At 40.8% G+C, this 18,184-nt stretch overlaps 1 pseudogene across 1 annotated transcript; it reads left to right on the top strand.

Moving 5' to 3' along the window:
* The first annotated feature begins 1,040 nt into the window (after window positions 1–1,040).
* On the top strand, window positions 1,041–6,476 carry LOC147366042 (large ribosomal subunit protein uL16-like; annotated as a pseudogene). Its single transcript, XR_015133172.1, has one exon. The product of XR_015133172.1 is annotated as a large ribosomal subunit protein uL16-like (transcript).
* The last annotated feature ends 11,708 nt before the right edge of the window (window positions 6,477–18,184 follow it).

Consider the following 18,184-nt stretch of genomic DNA (forward strand, 5'->3'; position numbering starts at 1 on the left):
AGATGGTATTCTGAACCATATTTTATTTACAACCTGAGAAGAATGGATACTTGGCACTTGAACAAAACAGTAAAAGTAGTACAAAAATTCAAGTGCTTAAGCCTAAAGTTCAGACTAAAACAAATATTTTTTAGTAGTCTAAAATTAGACAAAAGGCTTATCTTCCTTACAACTGGTCTACAGAAATTCAGAAACAATGATAGTGATGAGGTATCTAGAGATTTCTAGTATTAGTAGAAAACATTCTAGACAGTGTGTTGTCCAGAATGAATGTTTTATAATGCATCAGTGATGGCAATGTTTAACTGCCATTATATGAGTGGGCACAAAATGAATCCTTTATGAAAATTATTATCAGCTAAATAATAATACAGTATGTGTGTGCTGATATTACCTATTAACAACACAGGTTCTTCAGATATTTAGGAATAGAAAAGTCTGTGGAGTACACTCAAAGGCTAAGGAACAAAGATACAAAAGTATCATTGAGAGCTAAAAAGCAACAATAAAGGCAGCTAATGGATTTTAGTATTTGTAGGTCATGTGCCCAAGTGAAGTATTTTAGGTATCTAAACCAGATTTCGCCAATGTATGTTATGGTAGGATGCCAGTGAAAATATAAAAAGTGAGAAATATGAGATTAGCTACCAGTAAATCCAAAACATCTAAGGTTTCAAAAGCCAGCAAGGCATACTTTCAAGTATAATGGCTTACACCACACCTAATATATAGAAAGAAAGAAAAAAAAAAGAGAAGAAAGCAAAATATATCCCAAAGAAATGTATCCACTTATTGGCATAAAAAAAAAGCCGGAGAATGTGGATCATTTCCACTTCCTGCCCATGATAGTCCTAAAACCAAAAAGATTTGATTAACAAATTGATTCTAAGCATTATCACTGTCTTGCAAATGTGCCCCAACTTGGACTACTAAATCGTTCACTTTTATTTGGTATCTTTCATCCCCCCCCCCCGCCCCATTCCTACATTCCTCCTTTAGAATTTATAGAACATGTAAGGATTGGAGGGTGTGGTGTAATCATTTAACAATCATTTATTGAGTACTTTTGCGCAGGGGAAAATCAAAGATGAATGAAAACTATCCCTGTCTGGAGGCAGCTTACAGTTTTGAGGAAGAGTAACCTGCTATGGCAGTTTCTCTGACAAGTGTTCCATTGTGAAAATGAATGGAGATTCAATTTGGAACTCCAAAGGTGCTAGCTAGACACATCCATCGAATCTCTACAGAATGCAGGTTTTTTAATTAAACGAGGACTGGAAATACTATGCTTTGACGAGTTGATCTTCAAGATCGCAGAAATTTCATTATCTATTCAAAAAGGTATCTACAAGTACACGATGTATTATTGCACTTAAGTCTATTTGGTCTTATATTAATAACACACCTGTGAGGTCATAGGAATCACTGCACACACACGCACACCCACCCCTACTTACTGAGACGTTCCTGGAGGAATTCGGAGGCCTGTTCCATCCAGAAAACAAGCATAAGCCCTGGGGCCGAGAGACTCAGCGTCTCTGGGGACCTCAGTGTCTGCGTCGCGAGTACCCCGTACCCATATAGGACACAGCGCGACTGCTATGGACGTGATATAATCATGTGGACCTTCACTCACCAGAGACTCGATTTCAGAGTAAATTTGGGAGACAGAAAAAAACCACCACTCCACCCCTGCGATCAGCAAAGCTGGGGACACCCTTAGGGGGCAGAGGTCACTGCATCCAGGCCGCGCCTGCCAGCCTGCTTCACGAGTTTCCCAGGCTGCGTGGGCCCCCACCTCGCCAGTGCACATTTTCCCCCCTAAAATTCTTGAAATAGCAGAGCCTGGGATCCGGAAGGGCGTGGGGCTGTGCCTGCTAACAGAGCCAGAAGGCCGCGCCCGGGCTGCGGCTGGCGCGGCGGATGGCTCAGGGCTGAGGCCCCCAGGGCGCAGAGCAATCCCGGCAAGCTGGGAGAGCCCGCGGGCAGCAGAGGGAGGAGGGCACGCCGCCCTCCCGCCGCCCTTTCTCCCTTCCCCGGCTTTCTCCTGGGGCGACCGGAAAGGTGCATGGGGCTGGAGCCGGACTGAGGTTGCCTCCGATCCGCTCGGCTAGCCTTGTCCTCGGGTCCCCACTCCGCGGCAGGGAGCTCGCTGCCCGGAGGCCGGCGCTTAGCAGCCGCAGCCCGGACATCTGGCGGCGCGGCTCTTCCACCCAGCCCTGCGGATCGAGTCCGCGGAACCACTGTGGATCCTGGCTCAGGAGTCGCGACCGCCCGGGATCTCCAGGCCGAGGGATGCTGGAGCCTCTCAAGGGAGCGGCGGGGATGCTAGAGTTTGTCGTGCGGAGGCCCAGACGCGGGCACGGCTGCTGGGTCTCCGGTGGGCTCTACCTGCTCTTCTCCGAGGGGCTGGGCCGCCAGGCCCGACAGGCCGCCTTCTGAATCTCTGAGGTGAGGGCTGGAGTCTGTCTGGGGATCGGTCCGGTAGAAAGTATCCCCCGCTCCCCACCCCACGCCGCCCGGAGTCTGGGAATCACTCATTGTGTGCAGACACAAAGAAGGAGCATGGGTTGACGGTCTCTTGGAATCGGTAAAAAACACACCACACTTTTCCGAGGAAAACATTTTTCATGAGACAGCAGAGAGTGGAGTCCAAAGTTGAAAACAACAGGCAGGTGCTGTGCCGCACACTGAAACGATGCCAAAGGCACCGGGAACGCTGGGCCCGCATTTAAAGGGATTACTTCGAGTCCTTGAATTCTTCCCAGAAGGAAGATAGCATATATATTTAAATGAAAGTGAAAAAGTGAAAGTGTTAGTTGCTCAGTCCGTGAACCATAGCCCACCAGGCTCCTCTGTCCATGGGATTCTCCAGGCAAGAATACTGGAGTGGGTAGCCATTCCCTCTCCAGGGGATATATTTAAATGAAAAAGTAGTTAATGAAGAGGGATATTTGTATTGCCTATTTGGATTTGTCTTTCTTTCCACGAGGAAAAGCCCAGTGCAGGTGAGAAAGAGTAATAGCATTCTAAAGAAAAAAAGCCTCAATTATTCAAACATATTAACCTAGGTGAAAAAAAATGGCAAGATAAAGCAAAATAAAATCTTGAAATCATAAATGTGGTCTATGCTGTCTCAGGGAATGCTTGTGTTGATTCACAGTGTCTGTCCAGAGAAGAAATATAGAAATTGCCTTTAGAAAGGCAATATAAAAAGTGCATTTTTCTTATTTCTAAGTATTAATCATTGCATTTCCTTTACCTCATTGAAAATCCATGAAAGAATATCACTTTTGTGGTATCTGGATTTTTAAAAACAGGTCTGTCAAAGTGTGATGAACTTGGAAATGCACAGGTTTCTTTTACTATTTTAGGACATCAACTTCTTAGGAGTTTTGCTGATTTCTGTGATTCGTACAGGTATATTCTTCAATATAACAACTAATAATAATGTCAATTTGAGTGTTTAATATTCTGTTCATACACTGGACCAGATCACTCCCACTAGGTGCTTACCCTCTATCACACCTTTACAAAAATGTTCATTTACTCATGATTCCTCTCTCCACATCCTCATTCTCTCAACCACACCCTCTGTAATCAGGGCTCCTCTGATAAGTCTTCCTTTATCTTGGTAGTGGAGTAAAAGTCTGGATATATCTGTCACCAAAGTAGAGTTGACTGATTTGTTCTGCTTTCCCTTAGTTCACATGCACCGCCCCCCCCTCCCCACTTTCCATACAGAAATAACCACTCTTCAATACTCCTATAGCTTCAATCTATTATTTACTGCATTTTGATTTTAAATCCCTTATCTTGCTTTTTATTACAGTCTATGCTCATGAGCCTGTAAGCCCTTTGAGGGTAGAGATTGTGTCTTATATCCAGGCTCCCTTCTCTAATATTCCTTGACACATTTTAAGGTAAAAATGAGCAGTCAATAAATGCCCATTGAACTAAATTCAATTCATTTTGGGCGGTCATAGGTAATGGATTTATACTTATCCTCATATTATCAAAAATATCCTAGACTTTACAGAGTGAGTAATGGTCCTCTCTCAACACTGTGTGCATGCTAAGTTGCTTCAGTCGTGTCCAGCTCTTTGCAACCCTATGGACTATAGCCCAGCAGGCTCCTATGTCCATTCTGTAAGCAAGAATGGTGGCTCAGACGGTAAAGTGTCTGCCTACAGTGTGGCAGACCCGGGTTCAATCCCTGGTTTGGGAAGATCCCCTGGAGAAGGAAATGGCAACCCAGTCCAGTACTCTTGCCTAGAGAATTCCATGGACTGAGGAGCTTGGTAGGCTACAGTCCATGGGGTCGAGTTGGACATGACTGAGTGACTTCACTTCACTTCAGGCATTTAGATATGACCTAAACAAAATCCCTTATGATTATACAGTGGAAGTGACAAATAGATTCAAGGGATTAGATCTGATAGACAGAGTCCCTGAAGAACTTTGGATGGGGGTTCATGGCATTGTACCAGAGGCAGTGATCACAACCATTCCCAAGAAAAAGAAAGGCAAAAAGGCAAAATGGTTGTCTGAGGAGGACTTACAAATAGCTGAGAGAAGAGAAGTGAAAGGCAAAGAAGAAAAGGAAAGATATACCCATTTTAATACAGAGTTCCAAAGAATAGGAAGGAGAGATTAAAAAAAGCCTTCCTCAATGATCAGTGCAAAGAAATAGAGGAAAATAATAGAATGGGAAAGACTAGAGATCTCTTCAAGAAAGTAAGATATACCAAGGGAACATTTCATGCAAAGATGGGCACAATAAAGGACAGAAATGGTATGGACCTAACAGAAGCAGAAGATATTAAGAAAAAGTGGCAAGAATACACAGAAAAACTATACAAAAAAGATCTTCATGACCCAGATAACCACATTGTAATGGTATGAACACTCACCTAGAGCCAGACATCCTGGAATGCAAAGTCAAGTGGGCCTTAGGAAGCATCACTATGAATAAAGCTAGTGAGGTGATGGAATTCCAGTTGAGCTATCTCAAATCCTAAAAGATGATGCTGTGAAAGTGCTGCACTCAATATGCCAGCAAACTGGGATACTGGAAAACTCAGCAGTGGCCACAGGACTGGAAAAGGTCAGTTTTCATTCCAATCCCAAAGAAAGGCAGTGCCAAAGAATGCTCAAACTACCGCACAATTGCACTCATCTCACACGCTAATAAAGTAATGCTCAAAATTCTCCAAACTAGGCTTCAACAGTACATGAACCATGAACTTCCAGATGTTCAAGCTGGCTTTAGAAAAGGCAGAGGAGCCAAAGATCAAATTGCCAACATCTGTTGGATCATGGAAAAAGCAAGACAGTTCCAGAAAAGTATCATCTGCTGCTGCTGCGAAGTCGCTTCAGTCGTGTCCGACTCTGTGTGACCCCAGAGACGGCAGCCCACCAGGCTCCCCCGTCCCTGGGATTCTCCAGGCAAGAACACTGGAGTGGGTTGCCATTTCCTTCTCCAATGCATGAAAGTGAAAAGTGAAATTGCTCAGTTGTGTCCAACTCTTAGCGACCCCATGGACTGCAGCCTACCAGGCTCCTCCGTCCACGGGATTCTCCAGGCAAGAGTACTAGAGTGGGTTGCCATTGCCTTCTCCAAGAAAAGTCTCTACTTTTGCTTTATTGACTATGCCAAAGCCTTTGACTGTGTAGATCACGACAAACTGTGGAAAATTCTTAAAGAGATGGAAATACCAGACCACCTAACCTGCCTCCTGAGAAATGTTTATGCAGGCCAAGAAGAAACAGAAGTGGACATGGAACAACACACTGGTTCTAAATAGGTAAAGGAGTACATCAAGGCTGTATATTGTCCCCATGCTTATTTAACTTATATGCAGAATACTTTATGAGAAATTCTGGGCTGGATGAGGCATTAGCTGGAATCAAGATTGCCAGGAGAAATATCAATAACCTCAGATACGGAGATGACACCACCCTTATGGCAGAAAGTGAAGAAGAGCTCTTTCCCTTCAGCATGCCACTGAAGATCCTGGTGTCGCCATGGGCTGTCTCCCCACCCGGTGTTACGGGTATTGGAAGAACAAGCTATACCCAAAGTCCTGCTTCTGTTGAGGTGTCCCTGATGCTAAGATCTGCATCTTTGACTTGGGGCGTAAGCAAGCCAAAGTGGATGAGTTCCCACTCTGGGGCCACATGGTGTCATATGAGTATGAGCAGCTCTCCTCTGAAGCCCTGGAGGCTGCCTATATTTGTGCCAACAAGCACATGGTGAAAAGCTGTGGCAAAGATGGTTTTCACATCCGAGTGTGGCTCGACTTCTTTCATGTCATCTGCGTCAACAAGACGTTGTCTTGCACTGGAGCCGATAGACTCCAGACAGGTATGTGTGGTGCCTTTGGAAAGCCCCAGGGCATAGTGGCCAGGGCCCACATTGGCCAGGTCATAATGTCCATCCGCATCAAGCTGCAGAACAAGGAGCATATGATTGAAGCCCTCCACCGGGCAAAGTTCAAGTTCCCTGGCCGCCAGAACATCCACATCTCCAAGAAGTGGGGATTTACCAAGTTCAACACAGATGAATTTGAAAACCTTGTGGCAGAAAAGCGACTCATCCTGGACAGCTGTGGGGTCAAATACATCTCTAATCGTGGTCTCCTGGACAAATGGCGGGCCCTGCACTCATGAGCATCAGCGCTGTCTCCTCCTTAATCATGCTCACCAATAAATGCTATTTCCTGTAAAAAAAAAAAAAAAACTGAAACAAACAAAAAAAGAAAGTGAAGAAGAGCTGAAGAGCCTCTTGATGAAAATGAAAGAAGAGAGTGAAAAAGTTAGCTTAAAACTCAATATTCAGAAAACTAAGATCATGGCATCCAGTTCCATCACTTGATGCCAAATAGATGGGGAAACAGTAAGAGACTTTATTTTGGGGGGCTCCAAAATCACTGCAAATGGTGGCTGAAGCCATGAAATTAAAAGACACTTGCTCCTTGGAAGAAAAGTTATGACCAACCTAGACAGCGAATTAAAAAGCAGAGACATTATTTACCAACAAATGTCCGTCTAGTCAACTAGACTAGATGACTAGTCTTATCCATACATGATAAGACAGTTGGACCCTAAAGAAAGCTGAGCACTGAAGAATTGATGCTTTTGAACTGTGGTGTTGGAGAAGACTCTTGAGAGTCCCTTGGACTACAAGGAGATCCAACCAGTCCATCCTAAAGGAAATCAGTCCTGAATATTCATTGGAAGGACTGATGCTGAAGCTGAAACCCCAATACTTTGGCCACCTGATGCAAAGGACTGACTCATTGGAAAAGATCCTGATGCTGAGAATGATTGAAGCAGGAAGGAGAAGGGGATGACAGAGGATGAGATGGTTGGATGGCATCACTGACTAGATGGATATGAGTTTGCGCAAGCTCCGGGTGTTGGTGAAGGACAGGGAGGCCTGGCATGCTGCAGCCCATGGAGTTGCAAAGAGTCAGACATGACTGAGTGACTGAACTGAACTAAAGTAAGGATATTGGAGTGGGTTGCCATGCTCTTCTCCAGATGGTAAAGAATCTGCCTGCAATGTGGAAGACCTGGGTTCGATACCTGGGTTGGGAAGATCCCCTCGAAAAATGTATGGCAACCCATTCCAGTATACTTGCCTGGAGAATCTCCATGGACAGAGGAGCCTGGGAGGCTACAGTCAATGGGGTCACAGAGTCAGGCACAAGTGAGCGACTTAGCACAGCACACCTCTAAGAACCTATTTGCAGCTGCCTTTCAAATATTTTGGGGAATTCGTGTTTTGTCAACCAAATTATCTATAATCAAAAGTTATGGCAAGTAGAATCAAAAGATGGCAAGATGGATGTTCAGTTGTTACACTATATCAGATGAACTGCAAAAACGCAGGCTCTAGCTTTCTCGTTAACAAACTGTGCTTTAGATCTGATTTAATTTTGTCTTTGCTCTTACATTTTGTCACAATATTGTTTTTTTTAATCATCTGCTCTGGTGGGCTGCCGTCTATGGGGTCGCACAGAGTTGGACACAACTGAAGCAACTTAGCAGCAGCAGCAGCAAGAGATTCTAAATTTCCAGTCCGATTGTTTTTTAACATAATCGAATCTTTTCTCAATTTCTTCACCATGAGTTCACTCACTGTCATCTAGTGCAGTGCTTGATATGGGACCTTACCACCTTCCTAGAATTCTAAAGAGAAAAATTAATGTAAGAAGATTACATCTGACTCCAGATACGATTTATTCTTCAGTATCTGAATACTCTTTACAGGAGAAACTCTAAAACTTTAGTGTGCATAAATTCACTTGAAAATTTTGACCTAAATGCAAATTCTCAGGCCACACCTCTAGAAAGTCTGATTAAATGGACTGAAGTTGGGCTCTAGAAATTTGCATTTCTAACCATCACTTTGGGATCCTTCAAATAATATGGTTCCAGACGTAGAGTTACCGAATTTCTACCTTCCCCTCCTTCCCTCTGACTCATGGCCATTGTACCTATTTTGTAAAAAAGAAAGAAAAAAAAGCCTAAATAACCTCTTTCTTGCCCCACCCACCAGTGGGCACAAATCATATTTTCAAAAAAGTTATAGCCAACTCCTCTAAATTTGCTCTAATCATCCTATTATTCAAAGCCTTTGTTTTGTGAATCATTTAACTCTTAAGCTCCTAGTTCAATGTGAAGCTTGTGGGAGGTGTGTTTTTAATAAATATGAATTTTTGAACCTCTTCCTCATGCATCCCCAGAAAAGCTTCTTGTTAAGGAGAAGAACATGATTACTTTTTAACAGCCCTATGAGAAGTGGTGTGAGGGGTAGGAGAAGAGAGTTCAAAAATTTCCCTGCATTTACCAGTCTTATTAAAATGCATCTTTTTATACATATAAGGGCAAGTGGACAGGGAAGAAAGACTTAAATTTGATTTGTAAATTCCAAATATCCATGGTTCTGAGACTTCTTTTGATTGCTAATTAGGTGCCATTAATTTTAAAATTATAAATATAATTTGTGTTTGCATAAAATTTTCAACCAGAAAATAAAGATATAAAATAAAAAATAAACATCTTCCTCCATTTCTAACCTCCAAGATCAAGTCCCACCCTGTTACTTGGCTCAGCAATGGTTTACTTAGTCTTAAAATATTATTTTCCCTGGTGATCCAGTGGTTAGAAATCCATACTCTCACTGCCAGGAACTGAGGTTCAATCCCTGGTTGGGGAACTAAGATTCTGCAAGCCATGCAGTGACCAAAAAAAAAAAAAAAAAAAAATTTCTTCTGTATATATAAGCAATGTATGCTTATTACTACTCTTATTTTCTTAACAAATCTATTCATGCCACTTAGTTGGATGGTTTTCCATTTTGTTTTTTTCTCTCAGTAATTTATTTACAAGTTTTCCATATCAGGATTCTGTTTAATGGGCATATGATAGTCCATGGTATAAATGAAGGTAATTCAATTAACCATTTCTCTGATAGGCAATTAGGTTATTTTTTCTTTTTTTTTTTTTTAATATAAAAATGCTGCAGTGACCTTCCTTGTGCATATATTTGATTATTTGAATAGGTAAATATGAATGGGATAATTTCCCTAGTAAAGAATTGTTAAATCAAAATAATTTGTGATCCTAATTTCGTCAGATGTTGCTAAATTGTGCTTCCTAAATGTTGGACCAGCTACAGTCCCATCAACACTTTAGAAAGGTGTTGAAAAGAACCCATTTTCAAGGACTCCTTAGTAGAACTATGTTTTGTCAAGCCTTTAAAACAATCTCATCATTTAAAAATAGTACCATATTTTGATGAGCATTTCTTAAATTTTGAGTCGAATTGAGCATCTTTTTTTAAGTTGAAATATAGTCGATTGACATTATTGTGTTAGTTTCAGTTGTACAACACAGGCATTCAGTATTTTTTCAAATTATATTCCATTATAGGTTGTAACAAGTTTTTGGTATACTTCCCTGTGTTATACAATAAACCCTTGTTACTTACTTGCTCTACTTATGGTAGTTTGCATATGTTAATTTTGTGCCTATCAGCTGTTCTCCCCACCTTTGGTAACTATAAGTCTGTGAGTCTGTTTCTGGTTTGTATATACATTCATTTGTATTCTTTTTTAGATTCCACATATAAGAGCTATCATATAGTATTTGTCTTTCTCTGACTTACTTCACTAAATATAATATTTTCTAGGTCCATCCATGTTGCTGCAAATGGCAATATTTCATTCTTTTTTATGGCTGAGTAACATTCCATTGTGTATGTGTGCCTGTGTATGTGTGTGTGTGTATTCATACCACATCTTAAGTCAGTCATCTATTAATGAGCATTTGGGTTGCTCTGTGTCTTGGCTATGGTAAATAGTGCTGTTATGAACATAGGGATACATGTATCTTTTCAAATTAGAATTTTCTCCCTTGTCAAGATGTATACTCAGGAATGGAATTGTTGGGTCATATGATAGTTCTACTTAATATTTTTTGAAGGAAGTTCCATTGTTTTCTGTAGTGGCTGTACCAATTTATATCCCCACCAAAGTGTAGGAGGGTTCCCTTTTCCCAACACCTTCTCCAGTATGTTATTCGTTGACTTTTTGATGATGACTATTCTGACAAGTGTGATGTGGTACTTCATTGTGGTTTTGTTTTGCCTTCTCTAATAATTGGTGACACTGAGCCTCTTTTCATGTGGCCTTCACTTTTTGGCAAAAATTTCCATTGCATTATGAGGTCTTGGAGCTCCCATTCAAGTCTATATCTTTCTCTGCAGACTAAGTAAATTATAAATTTAACTTCACTTTTAATATTGGTATTGCTTTTAGCAAACTCACAATAGAAAATTTCAGATCTTTCTACGAACATTTATTGAAAGGGTCTATGGATGTCACAATTTGTAAGAATGATGAGAAAATGTAAAGATAAGAAGACACTACTCATACCCTCAGTTCAGTTCCGTTCAGTCGCTCAGTTGTGTCTGACTCTGTGACCCCATGAATCGCAGCACGCCAGGCCTCCCTGTCCATCACCAACTCACAGAGTTCACTCAAACTCATGTCCATCGAGTCGGTGATGCCATCCAGCCATCTCATCCTCTGTTATCCCCTTCTCCTCCTGCCCCCAATCCCTCTCAGCATCAGAGTCTTTTCCAATGACTCAACTCTTCGCATGAGGTGGCCAAAGTACTGGAGTTTCAGCTTTAGCATCATTCCTTCCAAAGAACACCCAGGACCGATCTCCTTTAGAATGGACTGGTTGGATCTCCTTGTAGTCCAAGGGATCATACCCTATTGATCTTATTTTCTGAGATATTAACTGTCTTTGGAACATCTTACCCTGAATGGATTTGCTCTGAGAACTGCCTGGAATACACAGGATGGGCCCTGGCCACTCAGATTGTTTGAGGCAATCTGCCCTCATGTTGTACCTGATTGTAATGACTCTTTGACCCAGAAATTTGCAGTTGGAATGCAGAGTCACTTGATCTGTGTGTGAAACTGAGTGGATGGAAATAGTGAGGCATACACCTGTGAGGTGAGTTGCTGCAGGTAGAAGAAGAGGCAGAGAAAGCCAACTTGCTGGGCAGGAAATGAAGCTGATGTGTAGAAAGAAGTGGAGCCCGTGGGGTCCCCAAAAGCCAGTGACCAAGGAGGTGCTTTCCATGAGGCTTGACATCCTTGTAGTCCCTGATTGACTCCCATGGTTGAGTTAATAATATCCCTTTTTACTTAACTTCACTGTGAAAGGTATATAAGTCAGTTGTAATTAACAGAATGTTGACTGAGATAGGGGAAATTAAATAAACAACCATGAGACAAACGAGAAATTAAGAAACATATTAGGTAAATGAAATGTGTAGAGAACAGTTTAGCACGTACGACTGAAAATAGTTTGTGAGGGTCCAGTAAGTGGGATTCAGCACTAGAAAGGTAGATTAGAGCTGTGACTATTACAGAACCACTGATAATTTTTTGTTTGACCACACCTCACGGCTTGAGGAATCTTACTTCTCTGACCAGGGATCAGACCTCCACTGGCAGTGACAACATGGAGTCCTAACCACTGGACTGCCAGTCTACTGACAATTTTGAGCAGCAAAGTGACATGATAATTAACTTACCATCTACTGAGTGCTATTAATAATAAAATGCCAGGCAAGAATTCCTGGAGTGAGTTGCCATTTTCTTCTCCAGGGGATCTTCCTAATTCAGGGATCAAAGCTCTGTCTCCTGCATCTTTTGCATTGTTAGGTGGATTTTTTATCACTGCACCACCTGGGAAGACCAAAACTGCCAGGAAAAATCATCTTATGTGCATATTTTCATGTAATTGCAACTATAATGATAGCTTATAGAAATTATTATTATCCACTTTATAAATAAGAACTAGTGAATTGAAGATAAAGTGGCTTAACTAATCCTCCACCCTTAGCTTACTCCAGATTTGGGGGCTCAAATCTGAACTTGTTGTTTAGTCACTAAGTCTTGTCTGATCCTTTTGCAACCCCTTGGACTGTAGCCTGCCAAGCTTCTCTGTCCATGGGAATTTCCCAGGCAAGAATACTGGAGCAGGTTGCCACTGACCTCCAGAAGATCTTCCTGACCCAGGGCTCGAACCCACGTCTTCCACATGTCTCTTGCATTGTGTCAGATTCTTTACCACTGAGCCACCTTGCGTTGTCTTAAAATTGGAGTTGTTCTTTACAAGAGCAGCTCTAGCTGGGAATCCTTAGGACAAAATAGAAGAGACAGAAGGCAAAGAGGCTAATTAAGAAACTTCTTCCTGGGAGAGATTTATGAGAGCTGCTGGGATACAACATTGGGAAGGGAGAAGAGAAGTGATGGAAAGATTTCATAGGCAAGTTTGAACAGCTGTGGGACAGACAAGAGAGGGGAAGCAAAAGGTCAAAGCTGAACTCAAGGTTTGGAAGCCAAAACTTGGAAGGGCAGTAATACCCTGAACAGAAATAAGCAAGCAAGAAAGCTTAACACAGGTGAGAGCAAGTGTGGGAGGGGATTTTGATGGGTTCCTTTTGGGATGGAGATGCCAGCACAACATCTAGATGATGCTGTCTATCAGGCAGGTGGAGGTGTGAAGGGAAAAGTTCAGTTTGGAGATATTGATTTGGGAGTCAGGTTTCTAAAAATTAAAATAAAAATTAAAGCCATGAAAATGGATGAGATGGCCAAAGTAGAGGATACAATGAGAAGGCTGATGGCCAAAACTTAGAAACATATTTAGTGGCCCGAAGTGGGTTTCTAAAGAGATCAAAGATCCAATATAATAGAAGCATGTTATGCCACTGGAAGCAAAACAAAACAAAAAAAATAGTAATCACTCGACATCAAGAGCAACTAAGAAACAATTTCAAATTTTAAAGATGTGAGAAGATATGCCCCCCACCCCAAATAGAAACTTAACAGTGGCAAGTGTGTCAAAGGAAGTTATTTTCCAAAAGAACTGTAGCAAAAAATGGCTTTATGAGTTCCGAGGTGGAAATGGAGGGCTTAGGCTTCAATTCACCAAGACCATCACTACAGATATTCTGGACATCCTGCACGACACACTGCAAGGTGCATACATGCAGTCATCTTTAACACAACTAGGGACTTTAGGGGTACTGTGTTTTAAAGGGAAAGTATTTGGAGTAACGGAAAATTCTTAGTGCAAAAACTTTATACAGGATAGTAATGGTGGTCGGTTACCCTTTTAAAAGTAACCTTTTGAGTCATATATATATATATATATATATATATATATATGGCTTGAGTAAATGAAAAATACAAAATACTCCAACATCTTGTTTGTCATAAACTAGTTTTGATAGTTACAGACCTACAACCTCAAATAAATATGTACACAGTAGTTTCTAATTCCTCTGTGAGGAGCGATACATATCGATCACTTGGAAGTTAAAACCTGATGTTTTGACTTTAATCTTTCAAAGGTTTATTTGAAGCACATTCGATTCATTTTTTAATTCCTGCTTTTACTCGTTTGACAGGAAACCCAAGCGTAGAGAACACACAAGTTTCTCCCGGTTTCTCTTTTCGGCTTTACTCCCCTGCTGTGTTGTGCCAGTCAGCACTCAGTGAAAAATGATTCTTACTTTCTAAATGATGCACCAAAGCTGTAGACAGTTGAGTGCTTGTAAGCGTTCTGTTTCTTTCTATACTTGAAATAGGGCAGAGCACTAAAGAAGGAAATCCTACAGTGGAATGAAAGTAACAGCAAGACTTGGGCTTCCTGAAGCAAAGTTAAAAGAAGTTGCCTCCCTGGTTCACTGAATATTTTATATAAAATAAGTAATTCTTACTAGAAATCAAGCCATTTGCGACCTGTCACTAATATAAAACAGAAATAATACACCAGAAAGCCATTCTATCAGAAGTATCAAATGAGAAAGAAACATTAGCTCACTCTTAATATTCCTTTACTGATGTAAGAGAATAAGCTTTCCCCTTAAGGGGATATTTTAACATCTAAGTTAATAAACAATTTCAAGCATGGTATATTCATGGAATTTCTTACTAATATTACATAGCATAATAGTTGCTTAAAATTGAGTCTCATTTAATTGAATAAACAAAATAAGAAATGAAAGAGGAGAAATAAAACCAATACTACAAAATATAAAAAATCATAAGAGGAACAGTTATATGCCAATAAATTGGACAGCCTATAAGAAATGGGCAAATTTCTAGAAAGATGCAGCTTGCTAAGACTGAGTCAAGAAGAAACAGGCAATAATATCACTTACATGTGGAATCTAATTTTTTTTTAAAAATGATACAAATGAACTCATTAAAAAACAGAAACAGACTCACAGATTTTGAAAACAAGCTTATAGTTACCAAAGGGGAAGTAGGAGAGAAGGATAAATTAAAAGCTTGGAATGAACATACACACACTACTATATATAATACAGATAATCAACAAGGACCTGCTGTATAGCACAGGAAATTCTACTCAATATTCTGTAGTAACCTAAATGGGAAAAGAATCTGAAAAAGAATTAATACATTTATACATATTGGTGATGGTGGTCGGTTACCCTTTTATACATTTATACGTATAACTGAATGATGCTGCTTATAGCTGAAACTAACATGCCATTGTAAATCAACTCTACTCAATTTTTTTGAAAAAGAAGAAGAAACAGACAAATTAAACAGACCAATTGCTAGAAGTGAAACAGAGTCTATAATTTTAAAAAATCATCACACACAAAACTCCAAGAGTAGATGGCTTCACTGTGGAATTCTACCAAATATATAAAGAAGAACTTATACTATACTTCTCAAACTATTCCAAAAACTTGAAGATAATAATAGTAAACAATAAATGCTGGAGAGGGTGTGGAGAAAAGGGACCCTCCTACACCGTTGGTGGGACTGTAAATTGGTGTAGTCACTGTGGAGAGCATAGTTTTCATATATGTATGGAAACTCCATACATATATATTGAGCTTCCCTTGTGGCTCAGCTGGTAAAGAATCTGCCTGCAATGTGGAAGACCTGGGTTCGATCCCTGGGTTGGGAAGATCCCGTGGAGAAGGGAATGGCTACCCACTCCAGTATTCTGGCCTAGATATTCCATGGACTTTATAGTCCATGGGGTTGCAAAGAGTTGGACATGACTGAGCAACTTTCACTTCTCATACATATATATCATATGCATTTAGCTATATCTATACATATACACGTATACATGTATAGGGAACACTACTCAGCCATAAAAAAGAATTTGCAGCAACATGGATGGACCTAGAGATTAACATGCTAAGTGAAGTGTCAGAAACAAATATCATGTGATATCACATAAATGTGGAATCTGAAAAAATTATACAAATGAATATAGATAATTCAGTTCAGTTCAGTCGCTTAGTCATGTCTGACTCTTTGTGAGCCCATGGACTGCAGCACGCCAGGCTTCCCTGTCTATCACCAACTCCCAGAGCCTACTCAAACTCATGTCCATCAAGTTGGTAATACCATCCAACCATCTCATCCTCTGTTGTCCCCTTCTCCTCCCCCCTTCAATCATTCCCAGCATCAGGGTTTTTTCAAATGAGTCAGTTCTTCGAATCAGGTGGCAAAAGTATTGGAGTTTCAGCTTCAGCATCAGTTCTTCCAATGAATATTTAGGACTGACTTCCTTTAGGATGGACTGGTTGGATGTCCTTGCAGTCCAAGGGACTCTCAAGAGTCTTCTCCAACACCACAGTTCAAAAGCATCAATTCTTCGGTGCTCAGCTTTCTTCACAGTCCAACTCTCATATCCATACATGACCACTGGAAAAACCATAGCCTTGACTAAATGGACCTTTGTTGGTAAAGTAATGTCTCTGCTTTTTAATATGTTGTCTAGGTTGGTCATAACATATGGAGGTCAGAATGATTCACTGTAAGAAAGACTTGATTAGCCATTGCTGGCTTTGAAGATGAAAGGGAGCAACAGCTTCTAGAAACTGGAAAAGTCAAGAAAATGGATTCTCTTTTAGAGCCTCTAGAAGGAATGTAGCCCTGCCAAAACCTTGACTTTTAACAGTGAGACTCCTTTAGGACTTCTGACTTCCCAAACTGTGAGATAACAAATCTGTATTGTTCTAAACTACTGAGTCTGTGGTCATTTAGTACAGTAGTCACAAGTGCAAATGTAACAAGTGCTAATATCCTAAAAAGATGGAAGATAGTCTTTAAACTGGTTAATTTTAGTACAGAATCAACAACTTGAAATTTGTAAAATAGAGCTACCTAAGACAAAATGGGCTTCCCATGTGGCTCAGTGGTGAAAGAATTCACCTACCAAGGCAGGAGTTGCAGGAGATTCCTGTTTGACACTTGGGTCTGGAAGATCCCCTGGAGAAGGAAATGGCAACCCACTCCTGTATTCTTGCCTGGAGAACCCCATGGAGAGAGGAGCCTTGGAGATGTTAGAAAATATAACAGTGATTTGGCTTAGAAAACAATTTATCAAAACCAATTGCTAAGTGTTACTGCTGGTTGTAAAAGATGTTAATACCAGATTCTTGATGCAGAGGATGTTTTCACATTGTTCAGCAGCATTACACTCAGAAGTCAAATAAGCCTTTCAATCAGAGTATTTGTACTTTGTTTCCATTTACTAAAATAAAGCTTGCTAAAATGAGGCATATGCCCAGTAGAGTGTGTTGAATTCAATCAACATAGCTGGATTTGGAATTTTAATTTCACTAGCAGTACGAGAAGGTTCACCTGTAACCAGCTCTCTGGGGAAGATTGTCTTCCTGTGTAATCTGATTTCCATAGTTACATAGAATGAGAATCCGGCTCCTTGAAAACAAGGTATTGATCTGCTAAGAATTTACCTTATTCTTATTCATAAAGCTGTTTTCAGTTGCAAGCATTTAAGGCTCTGAAAAATCACCCCATTCTAAAGGAATATTAACTAAAGCTTGGAGTGACGGTTGTTGCCCTGATTTTTCTTCTCCTATTTTATAGATTACCATGCATTCAAGTTGTAACATATTCTGTAAAAGTAATATTAGCCTTTGAGAAGCCAAGAAGTCTCTGAACTGACCAGTTGTTCAATCAGTCAGTCGTGTCTAACTCTTTGCAACCCTGGGGACAGCAGCATGCCAGGCTTCCCTGTCCTTCACCAACTCCTGGAGCTTGCTCAAACTCAAGTCCATTGAGTTGGTGATGCCATCCATCCTCTGTCATCCCTTTCTCCTCTGCCTTCAATCTTTCCCAGCATCAGAGTCTTTTCTAATGAGTTCCTGCATTTTCATAAACTGAAATTCTTTTTTTTTTATCGGAATAGTTGCTTTACAATGCTGTGTTAGTTTCTGCAGTACAGTGAAGTGAGTCAGCTATGTATACATATTCCCCTTCCCTCTTGGACCTCCCTGCCACATCCCCTTCATCCCACCCATCTAAGTCATCACCAAGCACCAAGCTGAGATTCTTGTGTTTTGTAGCAGGTTCCCGCTAACTATCTATTTTACACCTGCTGCTAAGTCGCTTCAGTCGTGTCCGACTCTGTGCGACCCCATAGACGGCAGCCCACCAGGCTCACCCATCCCTGGGATTCTTCAGGCAAGAACACTGGAGTGGGTTGCCATTTCCTTCTCTAATTTTACACCTGGTAGTATACAAATTTTAAATGGGCCTTATCCTCTTTTGGTTTGTTGGACATT

The sequence above is a fragment of the Bos grunniens genome, chromosome 9 (assembly GCF_055505025.1).
Source record: "Bos grunniens cultivar Pamir isolate PY7600 chromosome 9, Bosgru_T2T1.0, whole genome shotgun sequence".
Taxonomy (NCBI): domain Eukaryota; kingdom Metazoa; phylum Chordata; class Mammalia; order Artiodactyla; family Bovidae; genus Bos; species Bos grunniens.